The sequence below is a fragment of the Lissotriton vulgaris genome, chromosome 3_1, assembly GCF_964263255.1.
Source record: "Lissotriton vulgaris chromosome 3_1, aLisVul1.2, whole genome shotgun sequence".
NCBI lineage: Eukaryota > Metazoa > Chordata > Amphibia > Caudata > Salamandridae > Lissotriton > Lissotriton vulgaris.
The window spans coordinates 244,335,347-244,352,110 of NC_141689.1; the positions used below are offsets into that span (position 1 = coordinate 244,335,347).

Below are 16,764 nucleotides of genomic sequence, written 5' to 3' on the forward strand. Positions count from 1 at the left end.
GACTTCTCTGAAAAAATCGCCAATTTCACGGCAACAATCCATCAGAACCGCACAGAAGTAACCCCTGATCTTGACAACACCTGTACTAAAGAATTTACTTCTTTTAAACCACTCACTAAAGAGTATGCTTTAACCCTATTTTCAAAATGTAAATCAGGCTCACCACTTGATCCAGCCCCGGCACTGATCCTGAATGAGATCGCCCCGCTAATAATCAAACCCCTGCTTGAAATCTGGAACTCCTCCCTATACTCAGGTGTTGTCCCCTCCCTATGGAAACATGCGCTGCTAATCCCTATAAAAAAAAAGATGGTGTTGACCCAATGTGTTTGAGCAACTACCGACCGATTTCACTTTTACCCAAGCCAGCCAAAGTGCTCGAGAAAGCGGTACAAGAACAACTGTCCGTCTATCTTGAATCAAACTTGCTGCTCCATGACTCTCAGTCTGGATTCAGACCGGACTTCAGTACCGAATCAGCTATACTAGAAGTGTTCGAGTCGATCCGCGAGTGCACGGATAGGGGAGAGGAGGCCATGCTGGTCCTCCTCGACCTATCCGCAGCATTCAACACCATCTCTCATAAAATTTTACTAACACGCCTTCAGGAGGTAGGAGTTGGTGGGACCACACTTGCCTGGGTCAAGTCATTCCTCACGGATCGATTCCAACAAGTGATGCTGGGCTCCTTCTTTTGCACCAAGAAATCTTTGACATGGGGGGTTCCACAGGGATCTGCCCTTAGCCCGCTCCTGTTCAACGTATATCTGAAGCCTTTGGCAAAAGTGGTGGAATCATGGGGCGTCAGAGTGATCTTTTATGATGACGATACTCAGCTGGTGTTTATCTTCAAAGATCACTCTGGAAGCTCTTTGCTAAATTTTCACCACTGTATGGTCAATATAGCCTCTTGGATGTCCTCAAATAACTTAAAACTAAATACGGATAAGACGGAAGTCTTATTGTTTAATCAGAAATCCCCCATCTCTACTAGTCTCTGGTGGCCGGCTGAATTAAATCCTCCCCCTATACCTGTCCAAGCTGCTCGTAATTTGGGCTTCCAATTTGACACTGCCCTCTCCTGCAAAACCCAAATTAACAAAGTCACAGTGTCCTGTTTTGGAAAGCTCCGTATGATTAAAAAAAGTATCCCTTTCCTAACATTAGATTCACGCAAGACAGTAGTCCATGCCCTCATAACATCCCATTTGGACTACGCAAATAGTTTGTACATTGGAGCCCCGGCGTATCTCATTAGTCGACTGCAGACAGTACAGAATTCAGCAGCCAGGTTGATCTGTAATGTCCCCTACCGTCACTCCATTTCACCTCACCTGATGAAACTCCATTGGCTCCCAGTGAGACTACGTATTCAGTTCAAATCCCTGACCATAGCTTTTAGAGCTCTCAATGGTCGAGGCCCCGCCTACCTGAGACACAGACTAAAGATCTCACAAGCACCTCGGAATCTCAGATCTAACCATCTTTGCTTAATGCTCTGCCCCCGCTTTCGACTAGCGCGCACGGGGGGTAGGGCCTTTGCAGTGGCCACCTCCAAATTGTGGAATCTTCTTCCATTGGAACTAAGATTTCTGACTTCAGAGCCTCTGTTTCGAAAGAAACTTAAGACCTGGCTCTTCTCCTTAATCTAACCCATTCTCTATCCCCCTGAACCTCACTGAACCTCACAAGATGTTGTCTTCAGCTCCGGGACACCCCCGTCGGGGGTAGCTGTGCGCTTAACAAACTTCTAAATAAAATAAATAAAATAAATATTGAATCCGCCAGCCAAGCTAGCCACTTGTTTTCTTTTCAATTACCTAATACCTGACTTGTGCACATTTGAAATCCTTTCAATGCAAACCCATTTGCTCCCTCCTCAGCATCCCTTGTTTGTAAATACAGCTCAAATACCCAATGCAGTGGCATTGGGTTATTCCTTCAGTGTGTGCAGCCTGCTTAATGGAGCAGTTTTGGTTCAATATCATTTTTATTTGTGCAAATCCTCTGGAACACTTCTCTTCCCACTTGACTACGCCTCTTCAAGTCTTATTAAATATACTGTCACATATTCACTGTCACCAATTAAATGTTTCAGTCACATATTCTAACGAAATTTGCATAATATTCCAGCATTACTTAATACTATGTCCAATAACTGGTGCTTATGTAATGCATTTCATTAGGCTAACTTTAGGTCGCACAGCACTTGCAGTAACTTCATGCCATACATATTCAATTGATTTGCATCACAACTTGCATTTCTCCACCTGAACTGTGAGGCAGAGATCCTCCTCTTTAACCTCTTGTTAGGTTTCCTTTGTCATCGTCTGCGCACCCGGATGCTATTTTGTGAACCTCTACTCCAGGAGCTCCGCCGAACAGGTGTTGCATTACTTCCTGGAACACTGCTACAGTTGACACCAGGCCAAACAGCATCCTGAATCACTAGTATGGACATTATGGTGTAATAAAACAACCTTACACCTATAAGACTCAGGGTGCACCCTGGCCTAGTGATAGGGCCAAAGCTGAAAACATAGATGTCTGCCACAGAGGTCACCACTCTCCTGAGACTCGTAAGAGGAAAGCACCTATCAATACATATTTGTTTAGCCCTCCCAAAACAATATACAATTGTATACTCTCGGTGGCATCTCTGCTGACGCTATAGATAAGACAAAACTAAACCCTTTTCCATGTGTCTACATATACATTTCCTTCAATCTTTTTTCCTCTTGGATGTAATTCTGTCCAGATAAATCCATTGTCTTCCAGAGTTTGTCCACAACGATCTTCCTTTCTCGGATTGACGTTCTAAAGTAAATATTATTTTCCTATATAGTCTTACATACTTAAAATGTTGTACATGTAACCGCTATGTAATAGATTATCAATATCCTGGGTCTGGCTGTAGAATGAACAAGGATAGTATTTTTTTTAATGCGCTAGTAATTAAGTTCCTCACTAAGGCTGAAACTCTACAGGATCCTTCAGGAACCTACTTCAGGAATCTACAATATCAAAGTCCTCAAAGTCCTCTTTACTGCAAGACAGCCCCGCCCTTGCCAGGAGTACTGAATGTGATAGGCATCAAAAACCCAAGTGGAGCAAAAGAAACAATCTGCTTGTAATGAAAGGATCGAAGCAAGCCCATCACTGAGGCTGGGGTGTGGGACGGGGACTACAGGGTTGCTTCTTCCTGTAGAATAGAAACACGTGCACCAAGCTTGATTTGCTGAAGCATGAGCAGGGCTGGCTTTAAGGCAGTGCGACTGGTGCGGTCGCACTGGGTGCTGACCTGGAGGGGCCGCTGTGTTTAGAAATAACGTAAGATGAATTAAAAGCACCTGCTGCAGTGGATTAGTAAAGCCAGCCTTTATCAGCGCTTAAAAACAAATGAAAGGTATTTGAGAGAGGGGCTATGGTGAGACAAGAGGCATTCTTGCTGGTTGGTAGTGAGGACATTCGAGGAGGAGGTCATGTGGGGGAGCAAAAAAGATTGTCGCACCGGGCGTCACCATTGCTAAAGTCAGCCTTGAGCATGAGGCTTGCTCACAAAGCTCCACAGAGAACCAAATGCCGCTAATATGAAGGCACTTGAATGCAATGCAACCTACTCTCAGTTACAGTAATATTTCATCCTTTTCATTAGTTAATTACACCACAATAGTCAGCTTAATGCATGGGCGAATTTTGCGAATCTGGCGTTTGCGAATTTTGCGAATTTGCGAACTCGCAATCCGCAAAATCCGCGAATTCTCGCGAATTTGCGGATTTTTTTTTGTGTTCGCAAGGATTTCTGCCCGTTCGCAAGGATTTCTGACAGTTCGCAAGGGTTTTGTAACAGTTCGCAATTGCGAACTTACATGTCGGCTCGCAACGGTCACGATTATGTTGTTTCTACGTCTGGTTCATCATCACAGGTTCCCAGCACCCTCTGTTTCACCCCTGCCACCCTCTGTTTCACCCATGCCACCCTCTGGTACATCAATGCCACCCTCTGGTTCATCATCACTGTAGATTATGGGGGGAAAAAGCAAGCACACCTGCCTGCTTCAACTGACATGAATTAATTTGGGGTTGATTTATTAATGTGTCACTGTTTTAAAATTCCAGTCTGGCACCTGCTTCCTTATCTGTAATTTGCTTTCTGTTGCAGTGCAATTTTTTTTTCCATGACCTTTGTGGCCTACTTGTAGCTATTCTATGAGTCTGCTGTGAGGGTCAGAGCAGGGTCATACAATTGTTGCAACTAGCAACTGAACTCTGGAGGGGCCCTTGTCAGGAAGCACTACAGGGAACGGTTACTAATGATGAGTTTGAACTTTTGAACCTGCTTTCACTTTTGCAAAACTCGTTTTTCTGCAGAACAGCATTACAGCAACTGTAATGCCCCACCAAGCTTATATGAGAAAGTTGATTTCTAATCCAAAAGTTATCCAAAGAAAATCAAAAGGCCTCAAATCCAAAAAAGTGCAGGCAAATGTCAACCTGAGGAGTTATTCTGATAAAAATCATCATTTTCAGAAGGTCTATGCTGCTTGCTGGTAGATTTCTTGTGCAGAATTGCAATTTTTGTAATTTCGCGAGTGCGAGATTGTTGCTGCCCGCCGCACCTACATGTTCGCAATTGCGAACTTACACCGCAAAGAAAAAAAAATCCGCTGCGTGCGAATTTGCGGATTTTCGGTAAATTCGCGAGCGTTCGCGGATTGCGAATTTACCGAAAATCTGCAAAATCCGCGAGCGTAACGGATTTTCCGCCCATGCTTATGGACTGTCTTATGTTCTTTTTAATGAAGTGCATTAGCTGTTTTATATATAGAAAACCATACCTAGAAGGAGTAACTGCTGGCATACACTCACAGTCCTTACAGCATTGGGTATGAATGTGCGCGCGCGCACACACACTCACTCGCTTCCCGTAACATACCTATTATTATGAGGACTGGCCATTGACCGTAATGAAATGTGTATTAAGTTGACCACGGCAAAGATAACTGCACTTTTAGTTGTTTGATACTCACTGTCTATATTTTAAACTGTGGCATTTTTAATGTGTTACATGTATCGGGGGCATCTGTTTACTCCATAATTGTATCTGGGGCACTTTTTAAAACTGTTACCTGAACCAGGGGAATTTTTTTGAAAACACTTATCCTTCGCTCTGTTCTTCTTCCGTAAAAGACCCCAGTCCGCCACGGTTGCTGTGCCGTTTGCGCGGAGGGCGGTTGCCACCATTTGCCATACAATCCCTACTTCCGTCAGGACGCGGTCTAGTCGTCCACCGGAAGCAGGGTACTTAGCCCCAGATGCACCGGACGCGCAGCGGACGCGCGCAGCGGGTGCGCCGCGGGCACGCAGAAGGCATGCGTAAGGCAAGCCCGTCTGTGCCCGTCCGCGCATGGCCCGCGCCGAGCGCACGGAATGCTGCCGGTTTGCACAAATAAAGGTTAGTGTACTCCATGGAGGATCTCCATGTTCTTAATCAGTTAAAAGAGGATTGTGAGACATGTCCCCTTAAAGCTAACCATAGTTGCCATAGCTGTGGTTTTGCTTTCTTGACCTCAGCACCATTCATGCATCTACCCTGCCTGCCATAGAGTGCATCCGGCGATCCGAGATTCTGCTGAAGTGAGGGCTTGTGAATGCACGTTCACTGGGGAAACATAGATATGAAATATCCCAAGTAATCGAAAATATGAGGCTGGACATGCTTTTAATAACAGAGACATGGGCCGATGTGGCTTCGGACCCCGATTTTATTACTGCCACTCCAGATGGTTACAGCTTTGTTAAGATGGATAGGCCTTTGGGCAGGAGAGGAGGAGGAGTAGCAATTATATTTAGGGATTGCTACACCATTACCATCCATCCTGTTCAGCTCACCGGCTGCGAAGCTTTACATTTTACTGCTAAACTTAGTTTCAATTTTTCATTTAAGGGTCTTCTTGTTTACCGGCCACCTGGGGCTAAAGCCCTGTTTTTAAACAATCTGGACGAAATGCTTGAAACAGTGCTAGTTCATAAGGAATTTACAATCCTGGGCGATTTCAATTTCTATTTAGAGGATCTCACAAATAGAGAGACTACAATGCTCCTTGATCCCCTAAGTGCAGCAGGACTGGCTCAATTGGTTGCTGTTCCCACTCATGAAGCAGGGCACACGCTGGATGGGATTTTTAATTCTTCTCACAGCTTTAAAGTTATAGAAGGGTTTCCTCTGCCCTGGTCGGATCACTCACTTATTAATTTTACCTTCCTCATATCTGTTCACCGCAAGGATAATATGGCTAGGCCTCAGGCTGCTCCTTGCAGAGCCTGGAGCAAAGTGGACAAAACTGCTCTTCGAACTGGACTGGCAGATTCTGTTCCCCCTGGTTGTGCCAATGTGGACACAGCAGCCAACAATTATAATAGCTGGTTATCCGATGCTATAAGCGCAGCTGTGCCTATCAAGCACATCTCGGGCAACCGGGCGGCGCCAACCCCTCCCTGGTTCTCTGATTTACTTTGCAATGAAAAACAAAAATGTTGTCGTATGGAACGCCGTTGGCGTTTGAACTATTACGACTCTGATAAACAGATTTACAGGACAGCCCTCAGGTCCTATAAAGCACTTGTGGTTACCGAGAAAAGCAAATATTTTAAATCTCAGATTGATTCTGCAAAATATTCCTCTAAAGAGTTGTTTGCAGTCATAAATAAACTAACGGTCCCCAAGGCTTTGAACAAATTAGGCAGTCAACAGTTTGTTGATGATATAGCGTCTAACTTTAAAAGCAAAATGCTGAATATTGTCTGCAATTTTAAAAATGGCACAGGTGCTCAGTCGGTCCCTAGTATGCAGGTCACAGCTGCCGGCATGAGCAAGTTTCTTGAGTTCTCCCCTGTCTCAACTGATACAGTGAGCCATCTTATTTTGGCTTCCAAATCAGGTTCTCCATCGGACCCGTGCTCGTCAGCCTTTTTAATGGAGCTAGTTGACCTGGTGAGCCCTGTATTAACGGCCATTTTTAACAGAATGTTCTCCCTAGGCAGCTTTCCTACTATCTGGAAGGAGACCTCTGTGCTCCCGCTTCTCAAGAAACCTACCTTAGATGCATCCACAACATCGAATTATCGTCCCATTGCGCGTCTTTCTATGCCAGCAAAAATTGTGGACAAAATCATGAATGTCCAATTGACTCAGTTTATCGATGAGAATGGGCTGTTGGATCATTCTCAGTTCGGCTTCTGCAAGGAACACAGTACCGAGACTGCACTTATTAAGGCGACCGAAGAAATTAGAGCGGTTATGGACGGGGGAGGCACTGCAGCATTAATCTAGCTTGACCTCTCCGCCGCGTTCGACACTGTTGATCATACTCTCCTGACCCACCGATTAAAATCCTTAGGTGTGGAAGGCATGGCATTGGCCTTGCTGGCTTCCTTTTTTGCAGGAGAGGAGATCAACGGTGTCGCTCGACGGGTTCAATTCGCAGCCTTATGTGCTGCCTTATGGTGTTCTGCAGGGAAGTTCGCTGAGTCCACTGTTGTTCAATGTTTATGTCACGGAACTTGCATTGCTAATCAGAGATTATGGCTTCTCATTAACATCATATGCAGATGACTCTCAGATTGTGGTTGCAGCCCATAAAAAACAGAGCTGCGCAATTCCATAACTGCATGGCCGCCATTAACATCTGGATGAGTAGTTTTCGGCAATTTAAAACCTTCCTGGAGCAATCTTTGGTGGCCCGCAGAAATGGGCCTGCCGCCCTTTTCAACGGCAAAGACAAGAAACCTGGGCATTCTGATTGACAACAGATTGACGTTTATTCAACCATCCAATGCCATTGTGTCTGCGTCATACTTCCTGATAAAAAAAATCAGGAAGGTACTTCCTTACATCCCTGAGGAAACCAAGAAAGTGGTTATCACCTCCCTGATCCAGTCTAAGTTGGATTATTGCAACGGGCTCTATTTGAATGCCCAGAAACAATGTCTGAGGAAACTGCAGGCAGTTCAAAATTCAGCTACTCGCCTCTTGCTGAGCCTCCCCCGGCATAAATCCATCTCTGAAGAAATTCGAAAGCTGCATGGGCTTCCAGTGGGGCAACGGATTAAATTCAAGGCGCTTTGTGTGGCTTTTAAGGCCTTGACAATGAAAGGCCCGTTGTTCCTGCAGAAGCTTTTTAGGTGGTACCAGCCAGGTAGATCACTTTGTTCCACAGGTGCTAATTTGCTAACAGTGCCGAAAATTCGGACCCTGCAGTGGGGAGGGCAGAGTTTTCATTATGGTACTTCTAAGCCGTGGAACCTGCTGCCAGCCGAGATCTGAAATGCTAGCTCGCTTTTGAGCTTTGAAAAAACTTGAAAACCTGGTTGTTTCAGTGAAGGGAGCTGGTTGGGGATCTGCTCATGGTTCTAGCGCAGAGACACCATTTTTGGTATTTGTGCGCTTTATAAATATCATTATCACTATCATTATCATTATCATTATCACTCAAAAGTATCTAAACACACTACGGGGACTGGTTCTCCTGACGGACCGGTCCTCACAAAGATAGTGTTTATCGGGTTCTGACAAGGTTAACATACGCGAGGACCGAGCAACTCCCCACAGCCTGGGTTATACATGCCTGCACACACACACGCATGTTATAAGATATGTACATCAGCAGGGCCGGACTGGGAAATAGAACCGACCCTGGTAAACTGCTCACGGGCCCCCCTGGGGGCAGGTTAGGGGTTGCGGCCGAGCTCTTTGCACAGGCTGATTTTGGCCGATTTTCTTACAGGGGCCAATATTGCCGACCCCGGTAACAAAAACGGCTCCCCTGCGGGCCCAAAACCGGCCCCACCCTGGTGGCACACCGGGAAAATGCCCGGTGCCCGCTATGGCCAGTCCGGCCCTGTACATCAGACTTGCAGATATTAAAGTACAGCTATAGGCAAGGTGGATACCTAGCACTGTCCTGCTTTGCATGCCTCTCATCTGTGGGCACACAGGTCTCAGCCTGGTGGTCACCAATATTGAGCGTTCAATGTAAATATATGTAATGACTCCGTCTGTCTCAGTGCAACTTCTCGTGACCACGCTACGGCTTTCTGAAAGCACAAAACACTTGAGCCATTGAGAGACAGCTAGTAAAGTATTGGCTTTAGGCACACCTTGATCTAGATAGAACAGGTAGGGCACAAGTACATGTGCGGGTATCACTTGAAACTGGCACTGGGAATATAAACAGATCCCAATCATGAATGACCTTTGAGGTGTGCACAAACCAACACAACTCCTCCTAAAATAAAAATAGAATAAAGTACAATGCAAAACCTATATCTTTCCTTATTGTTAAATAGGCTCACCATTAAAGAAAGTATAATATGTGTGGGAAAAGTATCATTTCATCCATTCAATGATGAGAGAGGCGTTGAATGTAGAAGACTCTTTAATCCGTCTTCATCAGTCAGTCCGCATAAACTTTATGATCCAAACCAACTCCCTAACCACCCACCAGAACACTATCAATCAATCAGAGTACTTGTAAAGCGCGCTACTTACCTGTGAGGATCCCAAGGCGCTGAGGGGAGGGGGGGTGCTGCTACTGCTCGAAGAGCCAGATCTTGAGGAGTCTTCTGAAGGCGAGTAGGTCTTGGGTCTGCCGTAAGTTGGGTAGGGAGGGTGTTCCAGGTCTTCGCGGCGAGGTGGGAGAAGGGTCTGCTGCCAGAGGTCATTCGTTGGACGCGGGGGACAGTGGCGAGGGCGAGGCTGGCGTATAGAAGCAGGCGGGGTGTGTGGAAGCTGAGTCTGTGGTCAGGTAGGCTGGTCCGGCGTTGTGGAGTGCTTTGTGTGCGTGGGTGAGGAGCTTGAAGGTGATCCTCTTGTCAACGGGGAGCCAGTGTAGGCCTCTTAGGTGGGGGTGATGTGGCTGCGGCAGGGGACATTGACGATCAGTCGGGCGGAGGCGTTTGTCTGGGATTCCTGCGTAGAGTGCGTTGCCGTAGTCCAGTCTGCTGCTGATGAGGGCCTTCTCCGTTCTTCTTGTTTCAGTCGGGATCCACTTGTAGATCCTGCGGAGCATGCAGAGGGTGTTGTAGCAGGAGGAAGAGATGGCGTTGACCTGCTGAGACATGGAGAGGGGGAGTCGAGTATGAATTCTAGATTGCGTGCATGGACGGTGGGTGTTGGTGCTGTTCCCAGTGTGTCGGCCACCAGGAGTCGTCCCAGGCTGAGGGGGTGGGTCCGAGGATGAGGAACTCTGTCTTTTCCGAGTTCAGCTTCAGACGGCTGCAATCGACGACGGCATTCATTCCCTCGTGGAGGTTTGTTTTGGCGGTGTGTGGGTCCTTGGTGAGGGAGAGGATGAGCTGGGTGTCGTCAGCGTAGGAGATGATGTTGAGGTCGTGATGGTAGGCCACTTGTGCGAGGGGGGCCATGCAGACGTTGAACAGCGTTGGGCTGGGGGATGAGCCCTGGGTGGTGCCACAGATGATGTCGAAGGCTTCGGATCGGAAGGGTGGGAGGCAGACACTCTGGGTTCTGCCGGAGAGGAAGGAGGTGGTCCAGTCAAGAGCCTTCTCTTGGATTTCGGCTTCTAGGAGGCGTGTCTTTAGAGTGTGATGGCAGACCTTGTCGAAGCGGCTGACAGGTCCAGGAGGATGAGGGCTGATGTTTCACCATTGTCTAGTTGGCGCCTGATGTCGTCTGTGGCGGCGATGAGGGCTGTCTCGGTGCTGTGGTTTCGTCTGAATCCGGACTGGGACAGGTCCAAGATGTTGTTGTCTTCGAGGTGGAGGGCCAGTTGCATGTTGACGATTTTCTCGATGACCTTTGCCGGGAACGGGAGAAGGGAGATGGGCCGGAAGTGCTTGAGGTCCTTGGGGTCCGCTTTGGGCTTCTTGAGGAGGGCATTGATTTCGGCGTGCTTCCAGCTTTCCGGGAATGTTGCTGTTTTGAAGGAGATGTTGATGACCTTCCGTAGTTGGGGTCCGATGGCTGCGTCTGCTTTGTTGAATACTTGGTGTGGGCACAGGTCAGACGGAGATCCTGAGTGAATGGAGTTCATGACCTTGCGTGTCTCGTCATCGTTGACGTTGGACCAGGAGGTCAAGCGGTTGGCGCTAGCGGTGGTCACAGGGGAGGTGGAGTCTGGCGTAGTCGGGCGGTCGTGGTGTTGAAGCTGTCATGGATGTCAGCGATCTTGCGGTGGAAGAAGATAGCTAGTGAGTCGCACAGTTCTTGTGAGGGCAGGATGTCATTGGCGCTGGGGTTGGAGAGTTCCTTTACGATGCTGAAGAGCTCTTTGCTGTTGTGTGCATTGTTATCCAAGCGGTCTTTGAAGGAGGATCTCTTGGCTAATCTGATGAGGTGGTGGTGTCTGCGGGTGGCGTCTTTGTGGGCTGCGTGGTTGTCCGGTGTGCGTTCGTGGAGCCATGTCTTATCCAGTTTCCGGCATGCGCGTTTAGAGGTCTGGAGCTCGTCGGTGAACCAGGTGGCTGTTGGAGGGTTTCTTGAGCAGGGCGAGGGTGTTGGCGCAGTCGTCGATCCACTGTCTGAGGTTTCGGGCTGCGGCATCTGGGTAAGTGGGGTCGGTTGGTGGATTCTTGGCGAGGGAGGTGATCAGCTGGTCTTCGGTGACTTTGCTCCAGCAGCGGTGAGGCAGCTGTTGGGTGCGGTGGTGGGTGGTTGGTTTCTTGAAGGTGAAATGGATGCAGCGGTGGTCGGTCCAGTGGAGTTCGGTGGTGTGGTCAAAAGCGACGTGGGAGCCTCTGGAGAAGACAGGATCCAGCGTGTGGCCGGCGGCGTGGGGGGTGCGGTGACGAGTTGTCTGAGGCCCAGGTTGGCGAGGTTGGCAATCAGGGTGGCGTTGTTGTTGTTCTCGAGCTGGAAGTTCAGGTCCCCGAGGAGGATGTAGTCCGTGGAGGCGAGTGCGTGGGTGCTGGGGAGGTCGGCGATGGAGTCGCTGAACTGAGTCCGGGGGGTCTGTAATGAGTGTTCCTCTGAGGGCGGTGTTGGGGTCGGTGTGGATCCAGAAGTGCAGGTGTTTGGCGGTGTTGAGGGTGTCGTCTGCGTGGGTGGCGACCTTGAGGGTGGACTTGTGGATGATGGCTATTCCTCCTCCGATTCTGTTGGTGCGATCCCTGCGGGTGATCTTGAAGCCGTCCGGGATGGCTATGGCATTGTCGGGCGCCGAGGAGTTGTTCCACCAAGTCTCGGTCAGGAAGACCACGTCTGGGGTGGAGGTGTCGCGCAGATGCCAGAGCTCGACGGCGTGTTTGGGTGCGGAGCATGTGTTGAGGAGTATGCAGCGGAGGTGGTTGGGTCCAGTCCTTGGAGGTTTGGTGGTTCTGTCGCCGGTGAAGCTGCAGGTGTGGCAGGAGAAGGGTCTGTGGGTCAGTTTCGGGGCAGCCTGGAGGCAGGTGTGGTTTCGGCTGGCGTTGAGTGCGTGGAGGGTGCTGGTGTCATAGTGGATTCTGGTGTCGTGGCATTCGCGGGGTCCAGGGGTTCTGGCGCTGGGCGTGGTCCAGGCACGGATGGGCGCGGTGCGTGCGGCGTGTCCGCTGCGTGGCTGTTTCTCGGCCTGCATAAGAGGTGGCTTGGGAGGGAGGAGCAGCTGGGAGGCGGGAGCTGGGAGGCGAATGGGTGTGCAGGTGGGTCGGGGCCGCAGGGATGCAGCGGCGGGAAAGGGTTGGATCGGGAGCGGAGAGGGGGCGGGGGGAACTGGTGCACAGGGCAGAGGGGAGGGAAAACCCAGGAAACAAGGAGGCAGCAAGGAGGCAGGAACCAGGCAGTCAGGTGACGAGCAGCGGCGTGGGGGCAGAAGGCAAGAAAAACGAGTGCAATCAGGGGAGCAGAAGGCAAGAGAACAAGCACAATCAGGGAACAGAAGGCAAGAGAACGGGCACAGATAAGAATGCAGGCAACAGCAGCCACAGACACCAGAAGATATTATGGGCAGTACAGGGTAGACAGACAGACAGAGACAGTGATACAAACCTAAGGTGTACCACTGGCCACCAGGGATGAGGCGCAGGTGGTAGCCTGCGGATGGAGGAGGGCCTCAACTTCAACAGCAGCGGCAGCTGGGGCAGGGTCATTACATTAGAAAAACAACACAAGTGTAGAGCGAGCCCCCGCTCGAACCTAACAATTATATAGTTATGAATGGAGCGTGACCTCCACGAGCACAAGATAAAAAGTGCTCGAGGAAACCACGGTCAAATGTACAACATATATATATATAACACATCCTCCCCCTTATTTTATTTTTTTAACTAATCCATGACAAAATCTTTGAATTTCTCAGGAAGACGATGTTCACGTTTCTTCCTAGATGAATCGCTATCCCAATGGGAACAGCCTGGGATTTGTTTAGGAGTAGGATTATTGTATCTTTCACGTAAAAACGTATTTTTGCTAGTGTTCTTACAAGAGTGAAAATTCCCCTTGAACAAAGAAATCCTGTTCAGGTTCCAAACACTCCCTCCTGCTATTCTCACAGCATTTCTGAACACTTAAATAATTCTCTTTGGATCTGACCAGCATTGAGAACCTTTATGAACATTTTCCTTTTTTTATTTATACGAACAAGATCACCAATAACAATTTTTTGTTTGCTTCCAGAACCTCTTTTTTTATCCATAGCTTGTTTCATTTTTTCTTTTTATATCTTGACTCTTTGTTTTACCACATCGTAGTCAATAGCAGTTAATTTATCATCACTCAGACATTTTTTAAGCCACCACGGAACTAAACATGTGCTTGGTTTATGTCCCCTCAAAAGTTCAAAAGGACTTGCTAAGGTGACTGAATTAGGAGATGTTCTATATGCTAATGATGTGGATTCGAGAGCATTACGCCAATTAAGCCCACCACTTATGGATAGTTGAATAGCTTCCTTTACAACACGGTTAAAACGTTCCACTTGACCATTGGCCTCTGGATGGAACACAGCTATCTTCCTATGAATTATGCCACATTTTCCAAAAAATGCCTCAATCTCCCTACTAATGAATTGTGGTCCATTATCCGTAACAATTTCTTGTGGAATCCCTTCTCTACAGAAAATACTATCCAGAAACTCAATCACGCTTTGTGAATTTACTTCTCTCCATCTTGACCTCAGGCCATTCTGAAAAGTAGTCAATCAAAACAATGCCAAAGGAATTTTCTTTAGGTAGAACATAGGACGGACCAATGATATCTAGACCCAATTTCCTCCATGGACAGGATGAGATTCAACACGCAAAAGCACAGCTGATTTATCGCTATATGAGCACTTAGCAAATTTGCGTACAAAATGTTCCACAGATGAATATATTCCAGGCCACCAAAACGCTTCACTGATGCATCTCATAGGAAAAGAAATCCCAAGGTGTCCCTCATGACCTATTTCCATAATAATATCCCTTAAGGCAAACTGTGGAATTATTTTATCTTCTCTCAAAAGTAACCCATTCTCAATAGCTAATTCCTCCTGGATCTTAGAAAAACTCATCATTTCACCAGACAATTTCCTTAATTCCGGCCAACTTTCCAAAATGTATTTCTTAACAGTATTCAATTCAAGGTCCTTTTCCATTTCTGAAATCCAAATGTCCTCGCATAGCATAGGTTTCCCACCATGTATTAAATTCACATTATGTGTGGTAAAAGCTACTTCACAATCATCCTCCTGATGAATGTCTTCGCTAGACATACAGTCAGCGTGCATATTTGCCTTCCCTTGAACAAACGCTATACTAAAACGGAAAGACTGTAACCTTGAAGATAATCTGGCTAACCGTGCACACATAGATCTACCACCACCCGGAGACATCAAAAATACAAGTGGTTTAGGTCAGTTTTGATGATGAACTCAGTGCCCCACACAAGACTTCCAAAATGTTCTGCACCCCATACGCAAGCAAATAATTCTTTTAATAACAGAGTCGTTTTTCTCTGCATCCCTTAAAGCCGTAGAAGCGTAAGCTATGTTCCATTCATCACAATTGTCTTTTTATAGTAAGACACCACCAAGACCTAAATTGTTGCCATCTACCATAATTACACATTTTTTTTCCTGGAATAAAAGGTTTTAAACATAAAGCATTAACAATACATTTCTTAAATTTTTCGAATGCTTCAGACATTTCACTTGACCACAAGAATTTAGCATTTTTTTTAAGCAAGCGTCTGAAAGGATCAACTTTTGCAGAATAATTAGGAATGAACTTTGCGTAAAATTCAACTAACCCAAGGAACGCAATTAACTGTTCTTTTGAAGAGGGCAATGGTGCATTAATGATACTTTCAATATGTTTTTGTTTAGGTTTGATGCCCTCCCCACTAATCGTGTGTCCCAAATATTCCACTTCCTTGGCTTTTATTTTGCACTTGTCTAAGAAAAGGGTAAGACCCTTCTCAGATAAAGCTGCTAAGACATTATACAAATTGCTGTCATGATCATCATCATTCTTACTATACACCAAAATGTCGTCCTGGAAAGCAATAGCACCAGGTAACCCCTCCAGAGTTTCTTTCATTAATCTCTGGAAAACTGACACAGCACTTGCCAAGTCAAAAGGCATTCAACAATATCTAAGGAGACCTTCAGGTGTGAAGAATGCTGTGAAATTTTTAGAATCATCAGACGGTACAACTTGGTGGTATGCGCTTGCTAAGTCGATACAGGAAAAAACTTTTGCATCAGCTAAGGTGGAAACCATTTCATGTAAGTTGGGAAGAGGATGTGCATCAACCCAGATAACACGATTTAAGCTGCGCAAATCAACACATAACCTGAGTTCGCCAGACGATTTTACAGAAATAACTATTGGAGAAATCCATGGAGAAGATTCTATAGGTTCTATTATGCCCTCATGCAAAGATTTTTTAGCATGTCTTTTAATTTCTCCCTGTAAGACAGAAGAACATTCCTTACTTTGTGTCGAATGGGTGGAATTTTCGTGCAATTTGATAACATGCTCAAACCCTCTGACTTTGGACTCTGAAAACCCCTGGAAATGTTTTTATTAACTTATCAATAGAGATAGGTTCATGCTGATTGGATAAATCAATAGCAAAAATGGGTGGGTTGGCCCTGGGATCAGGTTTGATACCTAATTCGTGTTGGTGTGAATACCCAAGAAGAGATTTCCCTGATTTTGCAACATAAATTTTGCTAAAAGTCTGACGGCCAGAAAATTTGAGATTTGCAGAAGTTGAGTAAGGGGTCTATGGGGCCAATTCTCATGAAAGACGTTTGATGAAATATTAGAGTACCATGCACAAGAATCAACCAGGAATCTTAAATCAATTCTATCAACATTGATGGCACTCAAAGGGAATTTTGAAACCCTGTCATCACTGCAAACATTAGTTACAGTATTAATTTCATTTTCATCATTGTCATACGAAATGTCATCATCATTTATGCATTGTATGTAATTGACCTTCCTAGGATTAGTTTTACAGAACTTGCTAAAATGTCCCTTCTTATTACATTTAGAACACACTTTATCTAAAGCAGGACACCCTTTAAAATGTGCTAAATGGCTATTACTACCACATCTGAAACAAAGTAGTGTTGGATTCCGTGTTTCAACTTTAGTGTTCGAGTTCTTGTATTTGCTCTCAATCTTTTCAGATGTGTTGACTTTTTGATTAAAGCTCTCCTGTGCTTATCTGACAAATTGAATTCTTTGTTGACAGAAAATACATCTGTTTTTTCATTACTTCTAATTTCTTTCACAAATTTTTCTGAATGTTCGATGGATTTTGCGATATCAATTGCG

General features: G+C 46.4%; 1 protein-coding gene across 1 annotated transcript in view; it reads right to left on the minus strand.

Annotated features, from left to right (window-relative positions):
* ZBTB7C (zinc finger and BTB domain containing 7C) overlaps positions 1-16,764 on the minus strand; it is a 366,470-nt gene that overhangs the window by 293,097 nt on the left and 56,609 nt on the right. The gene's annotated exons all lie outside the window — the stretch shown is intronic.